Raw genomic sequence first — 15,893 nt, 5'->3', positions numbered from 1 at the left:
GCAGGGAGGAGCCCTGGTGGCCCCGCGTGGCTGTGCCAAATGCTGGGTGGCTGCGCCAAACACCGCTGCAACACGGGAAGGAGGGAAAGCAATGGTGGCGGAAGGTCTCCTGATATGAAGTGCCCCACCAACACCAGGGTCAACATCCAAGCTATTGCTGCCCGCCCACCTGAGGATGCAAGGGGAGGAATTAAGTCACCCCAAAAAAGATGGCCTAGCCATTTTTTTGGTGCTCAAAAAAATATAAGACCCGGCCTTATTATATGAGAAACACGGTATTATCTTGTAAGCAATTGACAAACCAAATAAAATAAAATAAAATAAATCTATCATCTATATCTCTATCATCTCTCTCTCTCTATCATCTATCTATCTATCTATCTATCTATCTATCTATCTATCTATCTATCTATCTATCTATCTATCATCTTCTATCTATCTATCATTCTCTATCTATCTCTCTATCATCTTCTATATCTCTCATCTCTATCATCTCTATCATTATCTATCTATCTATTTATCTATCTCTATCATCTTCTATCCCTCCCTCTTTCCCCCCCTCTCTGTGTATGTGTGTGTGTGTGTGTGTGTGTGGGGTGTATATATATATATATATATATATATATATATATATATATATATATATATATATCTATCTATCTATCTATCTATCTATCTATCTATCTATCTATCTATCATCACCTATCATCTCTGTCTATCTCTCTCATCTACTATCTTCCTATTTTTCTCTGCAACGTTCTGAAAAATTTCAATTTTTTTTAAAGAAATATGTACAGGTAGTCCTTGACTTACAAACTTTCATTCAGTGACCATTCAAAGTTACCACAGCATTAAAAAAAAAGTGAAGTTTGACCATTTTTTCACACTTACAACCCTTGAAGCATCCCATGATGAAAATTTGGACGCTTCAAAACTGGCTCATATTTATGATGGCTGCAGTGTCTCAGGATCATTTCCCCAACTTTGGTGATTAATTTAACAACTGCAGCAAAAAATGTGATAAAATGGTGCAAAATTCACTTAACAATGATCTCGCTTAGCAACAGAAATGTTGGGCTCAATTGTGTTCATAAATCGAGGCTTCCCTGTATTAAGGTTAAGACTCAGAATATATACTTTAAAAAAAAAATTTGGTCTGCATTTCGCTTCTCAAAAGTAGGAAATTGCACCACTGATTTTTCACCTACCATATCTGGAAGGAATCCAAAATCTCATTTCAAGACTGCAAATGAAATACAGCAGCTCATCGGGATATATCTAAGCACACACACACATACAAGATGGATTATCATAACAACCATTTATTAAAATGAATCTGACAGCAATCAAGATATAATTATCTGAGAGTAACACCCAATGAAGTCAATGGCACTTATTTCTGACTGAGGAGATTCAGACAGTTAAAAACACTGGCCGTCTTCCCACTTCACTCAGCCAGGCCTCACTTGAAAGAATGAGGATTCAGCTAAATCAGTCACGTTTCTGGAGATGCAGTGAGAAACTTTGCCTGGGAATGGATTGGTGCAGGAAAGAAGGAAGGGGAAGAGGAAAAACAGAGGGATAGAATCAAGATCATGTGAAGTGTTAGTACCACTTTATAATGCCTTGGTAAGGCCACACTTGGAAGATGGCATCCAGTTTTGGTCGCCATGATGTAAAAAAGGATGTTGAGACTCTAGAAGAGGGGTCCCCAAACTCGGCAGCTTTAAGACTTGTGGACTTCAACTCCCTGAATTCCTCAGCTGTTGCTAAGCAAGACAGTTAAGTGTGTTTTGCCCCCATTGTATGACCTTTCTTGCTTCAGTTGTTAAGTGAATCACCACAGTTGTTAAGTCAGTAACGCCGCTGTTCAGTGAATCTGGCTTTCCCATTGACCTTGCTTGTGAGAAGCTCTCAAAAGGCGATCACGTGACCCCGGGACAATACAAACGTCATAAATATGAGCCGGTTGCCAAGCGTCTAAGTTTTGATCACATGACCATGGGGATGCTAAAATGGTCGTCAGTGTGAAAAACAATCCCAAGCCACTTTTTGCCGTGGCACCTTCAAACGGCCACTAAACAAATGGTTGTAAATTAAGTACTACCTGTAATCAGTGGTGGGATTCAAATTATTTTTACAACCAGTTCTGTGGGCATGGCTTGGTGGATGTGGCAGGGGAAGGATACTGTAAAATCCCCATTCCTTCCCCACTCTTGGGGGATGGTAACTGCAAAATGCTCATCCCCCCCCACCCCACTCACCTGCTTTCCAGCTCTGTTCTCCTGTGCAGGGCAACCAAAGTTTACCCAGATGATCAGCTGGGACTTGGGAGGCAGGGAATAGATGGTGGTGGGGCCAGTCAGAGGTGGTACTTGCCGGTTCTCTGAACTACTCAAAATTTCCACTACCGGTTCTCCAGAACTGGTCAGAACCTACTGAATACCACCTCTGTCTGTAATCCATGTTCTAGGTCAAGGGTGTCAAACACAAGGCCCATGGGTTGGATCCAGCCCACAGGGCCATCCTGGAAAATGTGAGCAGCCAGCCCACGTCGCTTTGGCCTGGTCTGCCCAATGCAACGAGGAAACATCTCAGCAGTTTGGGGAGTGAAGTAATTTGTGAAACAATTGTACCACACTAACCTGCTTTCCAGCTCTGTTCTTTTGTGCAGGGCAACAAAAGAAGATCCAGCCAATCAGCTGGGACTCGGGAGGCAGAGAATAGATGGGGGAGGGGCCAGTCAGAAGCTGGCCATGCCCACCCAGTCAGCCATACTCAATGACTGGTGTCAAACTGCCCACACCTTCCCAATCAGCCACACCCACTCAGCCCCCCCAAGGTCAACCACAGCTCTGAAGCGGCCCTCAATGAAATTAAGTTTGACACCCCTGTTCTAGTTTGTTCCCAAGGTGCTTTTTCAGGAGGCAACTGGACTTCCTTGTTTTTTTTTCCTTTGAAGACGTTTTGCTCAGTAGTAGGATTAAAAAATTTTTACTACTGGTTCTTTGGGCGTAGCTTGGTGGGTGTGGTGTGGCTTGGTGGGCATTGCAGGGAAAGGATACTGCAAAATCTCATTCCCTCCCCACCCCACTCACCTGCTTTCCAGCTCCGTTCTCCTGTACAGGACAACCAAAGAAGACCCAGCCAATCAGCTGGGACTCAGGAGGCAGAGAATAGATGGGGGCGGGGCTAGTCAGAGGTGGGATTTGTCAGTTCTCCAAACTACTCAAAATTTCCTCTACCGGTTCTCCGGAACTGGTCAGAACCTGCTGAATACCACCTCTGGTTTCGCTTCTCATCCAAGAAGCTTCTTCAGCTCTGACTGGATGGTGGGGAAGTAAAGGATTTATATCTCTTGCAGACAGCTGGTCATTTGCATCCTTTGAGAGGGTCTTTGAGGTCACTTGGAGGTTTATCTGTGTCCTCAGAGTCCCGCGAGGAGTGCTAAGGGTTCCTGTAGTCTGAAATTTTTTTTTTTTATTTCTTTCTGGAAATCTGTTCGTACTCCCACTCCATTCGAAGAGCATTGATCCCAAATTGCATAGCATATCCTAGGTTTGTGAAGCAATTGTACCATAAAGCAGTCAAACAGCCTGCCCTTATAGAAGGCATGGTAACTAAGAACACAGTCCAATCCAACACCGTATATCATTCAAACGCAGCGTCACGGTCTTTAACTGATCTAGTCAAGCATGCTATGGGCAAATGCAGCCCACAATCATGTATGATTACTCCTGTTCCTACTATTATTATACTACACTGAGCTGACAATTAGCCTGCATTGGATACAAATGAAGGAAGCCAATGTTTAAGAGCTGCAGTTCTAACAACGGCACGTTCACAAGGTTTATTTATCCATGTATGTGCCTATGGCAGGAGTGAGGGGATTTATAGGGGCTCAGGAGAACTAAAGCCGAGGGAAATTCGAAATCTTATTGTAAATTCATTTTAAGTTTACATTGAGAAAGACGGTAAAACAAATTTTCCACTAAAGCTTCCGGGCTGATTGCCAAAGGCAAAGAACTTTGGAATTCAAATCAAAATAAATACAGGTAAGGACTTCCAGTTTGAAGGGCTTCGGCGACAGACAGGAATCCGCGATCGTGCGTGGTTTCTGCCTGGGCTCACCACTGGAGCACCCCGAGCTGGCTGGCTTCAGGGCTAAGCCACCCCATAGAGGTGGTGAAGAAGGGGGAGATTGCCAGCAGGGTCAAGGAGAGCCATATCTCTCATCCTCAGCTGGTCAAACTCCCTTTCCCGAAGGCGGTAGGAGTGGCGGTCAGAAATGGCCGCCTCAAAGAAGAACTCAACCGGAAAAGAACGTGCAGGAGGAAGATAAGAAGTGAAAGTTTTGGCTGACCAGGTGAAGTTGGAAAAGCAATAACTAAGATACCCTGGAATTTAAATTTTACAAGAAATAACATTGCTCCCAAAGAAAAGTCAGAAGCAGTGAAAGAAAGTGGAAAGGGAAAGGTTTGACTTTTTTTCCCTTCTCTCTCCTTCGTTATATTGACACTTTGAAATAAGAAATTGGAAAAATCTGCTCCGGCATCAATAGGCAATTAAGCTGAAAATATTACTAAATGCCAAAGGGACCATAAAGATTTCTGGATGTTAAAAGCTTTTTCTTCTATAAGCAGGAAGGGACAGAAAAAGAATAAGGGCAGGATCTGGAAGAGGGAGGAGACTGCCTGGATTTTAAAATAATTTCAATAAGACTTCTAAAAGATACATTGTAACTGAAACTTGCAACTAAATAGCAACCCCAGGAAGAGAAAGTGCGGGAAAAAAAGAAAGAGCAAAAAGAAACAGCTTGTGTGTATTTGGATTACTTGGTCACTTTTGGATTTTTGATATTTGAATGACTAAAATCAATCGGGTGGTTGTTTTAAAATTTCTACAATGGCATTACTTTTCGATGAATTGAAAATGGAACTTAAAAAGTACAAAGAAGATGCACAAGAAGGGAAGGGTTCTTTTGGCTTCATTTTTCAATTTCTAGAAATGGAGATTTGGAACTATGAGAAACAACAAGAAAAGACTGCAAAACAAGAAGACTGGGACAAAGAAGAAGCCATCTTTAATGAACAAATAACTCTATGTGGGGAAGAAAAAGGAAAGGGGGGAAAGAGGATGGAGAATTTAAGACCTAAAAAACAACCAAAGAAAAGAAAAATAATTCGAAAAATAAGTATAATACTGGAAAGCAACAGAAAAGGGGAATACAGAAGAGGGAAATAGAGGTAGAGAAACAAAGGGGTAAAAAGGGGAGAGAGAAGAAGAGAGAGAAGAAGGAAAGGAAAAGAAGTTACAAAGGTCCGGAGCAAGATATAAAGAAACAGGACCTATTTAGAGATAATGGGTGAAAATCTAACTGAAAGGGGGAATTCTGTAAAGGTACATGAGATTGTGTTGTTATATTTGAAATAAAAATAACTTTAGAAAAGTTGTTGGAAACAACATATGATTAGAATGAGGGATAGAATGGTTAGTGTAACTTAGTGAAATGTTTGTGAATAAAGTAAATGAAATAAAATAAATGAGAAAATTGAATTAGGAAGGAATGGGAACATTTTAATTAGTCAATGTTTTATAAAATATAAGTGAAGAGTGGGGAATTGATTATGGAAAGTTTATAATTGTTCCCATAGAAGTATGATATTTAATTGAAAAGTAATGTGAAAAATGTTAAGACTGTAATGAATATTAATATTAATGATAGAATTGAACTGGAATAGAATGTTGTTTTAATTATATACATTTATAATTTTTTCTTTCCTTCTTTTTTTTTTTAAGAATACAGTGTGTAGTTTTAGAATGTACCAAGCAGAATCCGAATGGAAGTTATGTATTATATTGAGTGTTATAATTTTAGGGGAAATATATAAAGGCGTCCTATTCCAATCAGTAACTACAGGAGAAATTTTGTTTAATGAGAAAAGATAATAGACAATTGAAACAGGACAGAAAAAATATATAAATATAATGATTTGAATTGAGATGAAATAAAAACAATAAAATTGAGGAAATTAAAAGAGGGGAGAAGCCATGTAGAAAATGTAAAATTGTAATAAGATACGGAATAGAATATAAAAATGAGCATGAACCTGAATTTGTGTCTGTACGAAGAAATGTAACCCAGGATTATGCTGCTTTCAAAAAAGATGTTTTAATTGCATCTTTTCTTTTTGTGAAAACTCAAATAAAATTTACAAAAATAATAATAAATAAATACAGGTAAAGACCTCGAGTTACAACCATCAGGGAACCTGCCCATCACAGTTGTAATTCATGACAGTTATAGAGCAGGTGACCTATGATTTGATTTTACACCCATTTTTGTGGTGGTGGTTGTTATTCAATGTCAAGATCATAAAGCAGCAGCCAGCTGTTAAGCAAATGCTGTGGTCATTAAATGAATCCAAAATGGGCCAGTTTTGCTAAAAACCAGTAGTAAAAATGGGTAGTTTTGGCAAAGCCATCATAAATTGTATATGTCAAGTAGTAGTAAATGCAGCAGTAGTGGGATTCAAAAATTTTTACTACTGGTTCTGTGGACATGGCTTGGTGGGCGTGGCAGGGGAAGGATACTGTAAAATCTCCATTCCCTCCCCATCCCACTAGCCTGCTTTCCAGCTCTGTTCTCCTGTGCAGGGCAACAAAAGAAGACCCAGCCAATCAGCTGGGACTCGGGAGGCAGGGAATAGATGGTGGCGGGGCCAGTCAGAGGTGGTACTTGCCGGTTCTCCGAACTACTCAAAATGGCCACTACTGGTTCTCCAGAACTAGTCAAAACCTGCTGAATACCACCTCTGAAACGCAGCCTGGTTGCTAAGTGCCAAACTATAGAAACATGGCAGTGTGTGTGTGTTTGTGTGTGTATATAAGACCATTGGAACTTTGAATCTGGGTGTTAAGTACCCCCAAGGTAGGTCCATTGGAACTTCAAAGAGTTGCTAAGCAACCCATCATATGTCCAAGATTCCCTGTGACCACATTTTTTTGAGAAAGCGGAACAAGCAAGAGTAAAGGTGGACAGAAATCGGGCCAGAGGTTTCCATTAACTAGGACCCATCCCTTAGCTACAAGGCCTAGCACCCTTTCTCTTGCAGTCAGGCGCTCTTGGGAAATATAGTTCAGCGCTACAAAGCAAAAAAGGATTCCAATTTTGTTTCCCCAGCCTTACTTGAAAGCTGAATGCGAAACAGATTTGCTGGGCAGTGAGTAGACAGAAGGATGGATAAGCTAGCTAATGGAAAAAGGGATGCTGCGGACCCCGTTGGTCAAGGAATTCTGGCTGGAGAATCTTCTCTGCCATGGTTCCTGCCCTTTGGAATGTCTTGCCCCACAGAGGTAAGATCCGCTCCCACCCCCTTGCCCCTCTGTAAAGGCCCCAAAGGTTTGGCTTTGCCCAGTTGGCTTGGACCCCCAAGAAGAGAGACCCACGCTGGAGGCGATTGATGGAAGAGCAGCCACCTCCTCCCGCATACCTGCTCCATCTCTCCCCATTTGTTAATTATAATTTGTGTATTGTATTGCTATTAGAAATATGTACCTTTTTATGGTTTTAGTCTTTTAAAGGTTGAAAGCTGCACAGACTTGCCTTGTGCCAAGATGGGTGGCCAACCAATAAGAAAGAGAGAGCGGGGGGGAAGGAAGGGAAGGAAGGAAGGGAAGAAAGGAAGGAAGGAAGGAAGGAAGGAAGGAAGGAAGGAAGGAAGGGAGGGAGGGAGGGAGGGAGGGGGAAGGAAGGAAGGAGGGAGGGAGGGAGGGAGGGAGGAAGGAAGGGAAGGAAGGAAGGAGGGAGGGAGGGAGGGAGGGAGGAAGGAAGGGAAGGAAGGAAGGAAGGAAGGAAAGAAAGAAAGAAAGAAAGAAAGAAAGAAAGAAAGAAAGAAAGAAAGAAAGAAAGAAAGAAAGAAAGAAAGAAAGAAAGAAAGAAAAAGAAAGAAAGAAAGAAAGAGGAAAAGAAGATGGAAAAAACTACGGCAGACTTTGAACTCGACTCCATATCATTCAATCCATGTTTCTAGAGACTCCCAGAATTTGACTGGTGTTAAGAAACTGAGGATTGCCCCCCCAAAACAACAACAACACAACAACAACAACTGGTGCTTGTGGTATCTCCCTTGCCTGCCTGCCTGCCAGGATTCTGTCCCTTTAGATTTTCTTTAAAAAGAGCTTTTAAAAATAATACTTTTCCAGAAAAGGAATTAGGAGGCTGTCATGCTCCAAATCCTGACATCTTTGTTTTCTCCCATGGGCATTCTTCAGGAATAAAAATGTGTGTCATTTGTCATTTATTTATTTGTGGGTGCCAGCTTGACAATGTGCCTTTTGTGCAGGAGATCCTGGAGCTATGCCTACCACTGCGCCCTCCGGTGTCATCCCCAGAGCAACAACCTTGTGATAGAAATTTATTTATTTTGATTTTGATTTGTCAATTGCTTACAAGGTAATAGGTATAAGTAAAAACATAGTTATGAATACATGGATACATACAAGAAAAAAAAAAGAAACAATAGGACAGGGACGGTAGGCACGTTGGTGCGCTTATGCACGCCCCCTACAGACCTCTTAGGAAAGGGGTGAGGTCAATAGTAGAAAGTCTAGGGTTAAAGTTTTTGGGGTTTGGGAAAGAAACCACAGAGTCAGGTAGAGTATTCCAGACATTGACCACTCTGTTGCTGAAGTCATATTTCCTGCAATCAAGTTTGGTGCAATTAACCTTGAGTTTGTATCTATTGTTTGCTCTTGTATTGTTATGGTTGAAGCTGAAGAATTCATTGACAGGTAGGACATTGCAATGTATGATTTTATATACTATACTTAGATCGGACCGAAGGCAGCATAGTTCTAGGTTTTCTAGGTCTAGAATTTCAAGTCTGGTGGCATAAGGTATTCTGCTATGAGTAGAGGAGTGGAGAACTCTTCTTGTGAAGTATTTCTGGACTTTCTCAACCGTATTAATATCAGATACGTAATGCGGGTTCCAGACTGATGAGCTATTTTACTAAGCTCTCATTTTATTAAGGTGCTCTATCCCTGGAGTTTTTCAAGAAGAGATTGGACGGCCATTTGTCTGAAATAGGTCTCTTGCTTGAGCAGGGGGCTGGACTAGAAGACCTCCAAGGTCCCTTCCCACTCTGTTATTTTGCTATTCATCCACCGAGCCTCCTTGGTGCTGAGATGACCTGTTGAGGGCTTGTCCTCACCATAGGACCACCTTGGGACTAACTTGCCACCAAGGACACAGACATCAGATCCTGGTGATCCGGCACAAAAATCCATTGAAGAATGAATCAAAGACTCTTAGAAAAACACGTTATATCTTCCTTCACCAGGAATTTCACATACAGGAAGTCAGATCTAATGTTTTTATCGCAGCTGTACATCTCACCCCTGCACAGGAATGTGAGAGTACCGGAAAATTACCAAGCTTACTTCAGAAGTTGCATTTCTATGCCAACAGATCCTGGAATTTATGCTGAGTGCAACTCTGAGCTGAATGCAGACTTTACAGTCCAGGGGCCCAGTTCTATAATCAGTTAGATCATGTGCAATTTGTGCAATTTGTGAACCTTTTTGTGTTCTGTTTTGGAGGGAGCTGTGAACACTGATATGGAAACGACAGAATTAACAGATTAACAGAGTCAGAAGGGACCTTGTAGGTCATCCAGTCCAACCCCCCCACCCAAGCAGGAGACCCTACACCATTTCTGACAAATGGCAGACCAGTCTCTTCTTGAAAGCCTCCAACAATTGACCAAAAAAGAATAATAATAATAATAATAATAATTACGTCTTCTAATCTACCTCCCTGTTCAAGCGGGGATTATAGACTTTATAGACCTTGTCCCAAAGGTGTTTTTTCCTTAAAATTATTTTATTTTAAAGGCAACTGGAATTTCTTTGTTTTCCTGGAAGATGCTTTGCTTTTCATCTACAAAACTTCTTCAAGGAAAACAAAACATCTTCCAGGAAAACAAAGTCCAGTTGCCTTTAAAGAGAAAGAAAAAAACACCTTTGGAACAACCATAACCTGGCTGAGAATCTCCGCAGACACCTAATAGACCTTAAGTTTAAAATCCAAAGCTGCAAAGTTATTTGTCAATAGAAATCTGGGCATGCTTCTTTCAAGAAGCCTTACTGAAAATCTCCTCTATTCCATTGATCTGTTTGATCTGACTCGACTTTCTGCTATTCCGCAATAAGTACATCCTCAAGTAAGTGAATCCTCCATTTTAAACCCTTCATTCAAATTTTGATCACACGACCATGGAAATGTTGGTTGTTAAGGGCAAACACTGGTTGCAAGCACGGGTGGGATTAAAATTTTTAACAACCGGTTCTGTGGGCATGGCTTAGGTGGTGGGCGTGGCTTGGTGGTCATGTGACTGGGTGGACATGGCTTAGTGGTCATGTTATTGCCTGGGCGTGGCCAACTCAATATCACTCACATCGGGGCATGCATCTCCTCGCCTGGCCTCTCATGACTGTGGGGGTGCTGCAACAGTCGTAAGTGTGAAAAATGGTCATAAGTCACTTTTTTCAGTACCGTTGTAACTTTGAATGGTCACTCCACACAAGCAAAGTACCAGCAAAGGAGGGGAAAAAAAACTCCAGAGAAGTTCCTGAGACAGGAAGTCTAGTCCTACCAAGAATGTAATCAGGGTTAACGAAGAGGCAGTTTCTGTAAGCAACACCAGAATGTTTCCTTCCTGCCTTCCTTACAGGATTAGGCCAGTAATTTCTCCTAACAACTGGTTCTCCAAACTGCTTAGAATGTTAACAACAGGTTCTAGTGAATAGGTGCGAACTGATCCCACCCCTGGTTGTAAGTCAATTTTTCTCAGTGCCAGTTTTAACTTCACTCCCTAAACACAGGATTGTAACTCAAGGATCACTTTTACTCATTTTGGCAGTGCAGGAAGAAGACAGTCCTGGGGAAATCTTTTCCATGACACATAGTCACCTCCTATTCCCAGGACAGGGGAAATATATTGCTAAAGGTGTGGAAAAGACCATTGTGATGTGTTGTGTGAACACAATTCAACCGGTACAGTCCTTTTGGTGCTTGCTAGGACAAGTACAGTTTCTGGAGGACCCAGTCACCCTCCTGAATTCAAAGCAAGGACGGTGTTGTTGGAAGAAATGTCCTTTCTGGGTTCAGTCCCAAGTGGGGAAAAAGACACTGGAAACATGGTGGCTGCTTGGAAAGATGATTTAATGGTAGACAGGCTTGGAGATCCTTGGTGAAAGGGGAAGAGATGCTGAGAGTTCCTGGGTTTTATACCCTATGAGGCTTTGAACTCCCTGGGGTACAGGAAGAGTATCCTGACTGGTTGCTGTCAGAGGTCATAGATACCTTTGTAGGTTGTCTGTGTGCTAAGTTTGGTTGAAACGTGGTGAGTGGTGCAACGAAGGGCAATGAAATGGCTCTACCTGAAGGAGGTAGATCTTTGTTAGGTAGAATGGTCCAGGCCTTAATGGCCCATTAACAAAGGTGGGAGGGGGGCTGCGTTTCTGCCTCTCTTGAGTTTCAACTTCTCTTTTAGGGGAAATATTCTACCTTTTTAATATTTCCTAGAATATTTCATTTTTCTAGGAGAGGGATGGGTGCTAACCAGGGCTGGGATTCCACCGGTATAACAAACGGTTTGGTGATCCTGCACGCTCCATGTTTAAAAAAGCTTTAACACTTACCTTCTACTGGAGTCCCTGTGAATAAAACAGATGAGGTGCGGCAAACTTCCCTGCCGCATGAATCAGCCATGCTCTGAAAAAAGAAAATAAAGCACAGGAAAGAGCAGGGGTAGGCGGGTGGGCCCCCATGCTCGTCGCAGCGAACCAGTTTGCTGCCAGCCAATCTTCAAGCAAAGGGTTTGCCCAAACCAGTTCAAACTGGGAGAATCCCACCCTTGGTACTAACTTCCTACAGTGTGATCCAACATAGCGAAACCATCCTCACAATCCATTCAGAGCGGAAGAAGCTTCTTGGGTGAGAAGTGAAACGTCTTCAAAGAAAAACCAGAAAGTCCAGGTGCCTCTTGATAAAAGCACCTTTAGGGCTTGTAAGGATGGCTTCTACCACTCCGAACTTCAGAAACTTGATAGAATAGAGCATAGTGCTGAAGATACTGAACTGGCAACAGGCGGACCGGAGTTCAAGTCCAACTTCAGTCATGGCAACTACTCTGGTGACCTTGGTCCTGACTCTCTCTCTCTCTCTCTCTTTCAATTTCATTCAGAACAGAGCTGGAAGGGACCTTTGGAGGTCTTCTAGTCCAACCCCCTGCTCAAGCAGGAGACCCTTGTCTACGTAACTTTTTATCTGGTAATATCACACTACTAACTAGAGCATACAAAACATTTGCTAGACCAATACTCGAATAGAAGCTCATCAGTGCGGAACCCACATTATGTATCTGACATTAAAACAGTTGAGAAAATCCAGAAATATTTCACAAGAAGAGTTCTCCACCCCTCTACTTGTTGCAGAATACCTCATGCCACCAGACTTGAAATTCTAGACCTAGAAAACCTACAACTACGCCGCCTTCGGTCCGATCTAAGTATAGTATATAAAATAATACATTGCAATATCCTACCTGTCAATGAATACTTCTGCTTCAACCATAGCAACACAAGAGCAAACAATGGATACAAACTCAAGGTTAACCGCACCAAACTTGATTGCAGGAAATACGACTTCAGCAACAGAGTGGTCAATGCCTGGAATACTCTGACTCTGTGGTTTCTTCCCCCAACCCCAAAAACTTTAACCTTAGACCATCTACTATTGACCTCACCCCTTTCCTAAGAGGTCTGTAGGGGGTGTGCATAAGCACACCAACATGCTACCATCCCTGTCCTATTGTTTCTTTTATTTTTCTTGTATGTATCCATGTATTCATAACTATGTTTTTACTTATACCTATTACCTTGTAAGCAATTGACAAATCAAAATCAAAATAAATAAATTTCTATCACAAGGTTGTTGCTCTGGGGATGACACCGGAGGGCGCAGTGGTAGGCATAGCTCCAGGATCTCCTGCACAAAAGGCACGTTGTCAAGCTGGCACCCACAAATAAATAAATGACAAATGACACACATTTTTATTTCTGAAGAATGCCCATGGGAGAAAAGAAAGATGTCAGGATTTGGAGCATGACAGCCTCCTAATTCCTTTTCTGGAAAAGTATTATTTTTAAAAGCTCTTTTTAAAGAAAATCTAAAGGGACAGAATCTTGGCAGGCAGGCAGGCAGGCAAGGGAGATACCACAAGCACCAGTTGTTGTTGTTGTGTTGTTGTTGTTTTTTTTGGGGGGGGCAATCCTCAGTTTCTTAACACCAGTCAAATTCTGGGAGTCTCTAGAAACATGGATTGAATGATATGGAGTCGAGTTCAAAGTCTGCCATAGTTTTTCCATCTTTTCCTTTTTTAAAAAAAAAATCGCCTAGACAGCAATCTCTTGCATTTTTAAGAACCAAACAAATCTGTGGATGCTTAAGGATTCCCTCGAGTGTGTAAACATCACCTTCTTTTCTTTCCCACACCAGCCACGTTTCCATATTCCACGCATTTAGAATCACAAAGTGAATCTTCTAAAACAGATGGCATCTTCGCCCCTGTAGAAGCCTATAGCACTGGCATCTCTTTAAAAAAAAAACTTTAAAAAGCAACCAGCAGGTAGCGGGGGGGATGTGGTGGCCTAGAGGTGGAGCACTCACCTCCCAATCAGGAGGCTGTGAGTTCGATCCTAGGTAGAGGCAGATAGTTCTCTCTCTAGGCACAATGAGAATTCATCTGCTGAATAAACCTCCGCATCAGCGACCAGGAAGGGCATCCGGCCAGTAAACACGCAGCTCGATTCCGTTGCCCAGACTCCACCCCGCAAGGGATTATGGGGTCATTAAAAGAAGATGATGAAAAGAGCAATCAGCAAACCAATTGATTGGTTTGCTGATTGTTCTTTTCAACATCTTATTTATTTTTAAATAAGATCTTAAATGCCAATCAATGGTATTTGAGACCAGTTTAATTTTTAAAAATAAATAAATCCCAAACCCCTTAGTAAATCAACCACGGAGACAAAGTTGCCTTCTCGCTGTGGCTCAGTTGCTCAGTCAGGTCAGATCCTTTTGATGCCATGGACCATAGCATACCAGGCCTCTCCATTGTCTCCTGGAGTTTGAGTTTGTCAATGACACTATAGAACCATCTCCTCCTGTGCCTTCCTTCCCCCTTTCTCCTTTTGCCTTCTGTCTCTCCCAACATCAGGGCCTTTCCCAAGGAGGCCTCTCTTCTCCTTTGGTGGCCAAAGTATTTGAGCTTCAGCTTCAATATTGGTCCTTCCAAAGAAGAATCGGGGTTGATTTCCTTTAGGCTTGACTGATTGGATCTCCAGCACCAAAAGTTGCCTTATTCCAGGTTTGTTTATTTGCAACGCACCTATGTTACTTTGTATAAATAATTCAAGGTGGTGAACCTACCTAATACTCCTCCCTTCTCCTATTTTCCCCACAACAGGCCTGTGAGGTAAGTTGGGCCAACAGAGAAGGACTGTCCCAAAGTCACCTAAGCCCGTTTTCACGCCTCTGGCGGGGCTAGGATTCAGTCTCCTGGTGATTGGCCCGAAGTCACCCAGACCGTTTTCATGCTTAAGGCAAGACTAGAACTCATAGGTGATGAGCCCAAAGTCACACAGTCTATTTTCATACCTAAAGTGGGACTAGGAATCACAACCTCCTGGTGATTGGCCCAAAGTCACCCAGCCGGTTTGAGTGCCTAAGGGTGGTGGGGACGACCACAACTCACCATCTCCTGGTGCCTCAACTGCTAGACCCAGGTTAGTCTGTTTATCCTTATAGCTCCAGCCCAAATTAGGGAGAGGATCCGTTTCTCCCCACCTACAAGCTGCCTTCTGCGGACCAGCCACGAGCCCTAACACTCAGGCACCGAAACCCGTCTTGGCAACCAGCATGGGAAGGAAACAAACCGCCTGCTCCGATCTCCCCACTTGCAATCGGCACAACTCCCCCCACCCCCGCCCACGGCGCGCAGCGAGGAACGCGGCAACCTGCTAGGTTTGCCTCCACCCCACCTCACCCCATCCCCAACGTCGAAAACCCAGCTTCCGTCATTCACACAGTTACGATTTCCAACTGATGGGGGAAGGAAGGGAGAAGATAATCGAGGGAGGGAGGACGGAAGGAAGGTAGAAAGGGAGGGAGGGAGGGAGGGAGGGAGGACGGAAAGTAGGGAGAAAGGATGGAGGAAGGAAGGGAAGGAAGGAAAAGGAGGGAGGAAGGAAGAAAATTGAGAGGGGAGGACAGAAAGTAGGCAGGTAGTATGGGAGGGAGGTGATGGGAATGTGAAGGAAGAGAGGGAGGACAGAAAGGAGGAAGGAAGGAAAAGGAGGGAGGGAGGAAAGGAAGGAAGGAAATTGAGGGGGGAGGACAAGGGAGGGAGGGAGGGAGGGAGATGATGGGAATGGGGAGGGAGGGAGGATGGAGAGGAGGAAGGAAGAAAAAGGAGGGAGGAAGGAAGGATGGAAAAGGAGGGAGGAAGGAAAGGAAGGAAGGAAATTAGGGGGAGGACAGAAGGTAGGCAGGGAGGGAGGGAGATGATGGGAATGGGGAGGGAGGGAGGGAGGGAGGATGGAGAGGAGGAAGAAAAAGGAGGGAGGGAGGAAGGAAATTGGGGGGAGGACAGAAGGTAGGCAGGTAGAGAGGGAGGGAGATGATGGGAATGGAGAGGGAGGGAGGGAGGATGGAGGGAAGGAAGAAAAAGGAAGGAGGAAGGAAGGAAAGAAAAGGAGGGAGGAAGGAAATTGAGGGGGAGGACCGAAGATAGGCAGTTAGGAAGGGAGGGAGGGAGATGATGGGA

Source organism: Pseudonaja textilis, chromosome 3 (genome assembly GCF_049901715.1).
Source record: "Pseudonaja textilis isolate UNSWEBS1 chromosome 3, rPseTex1.2, whole genome shotgun sequence".
NCBI classification, from domain to species: Eukaryota; Metazoa; Chordata; class Lepidosauria; order Squamata; family Elapidae; genus Pseudonaja; species Pseudonaja textilis.
Note: the sequence above shows the minus strand (reverse complement) of the source record.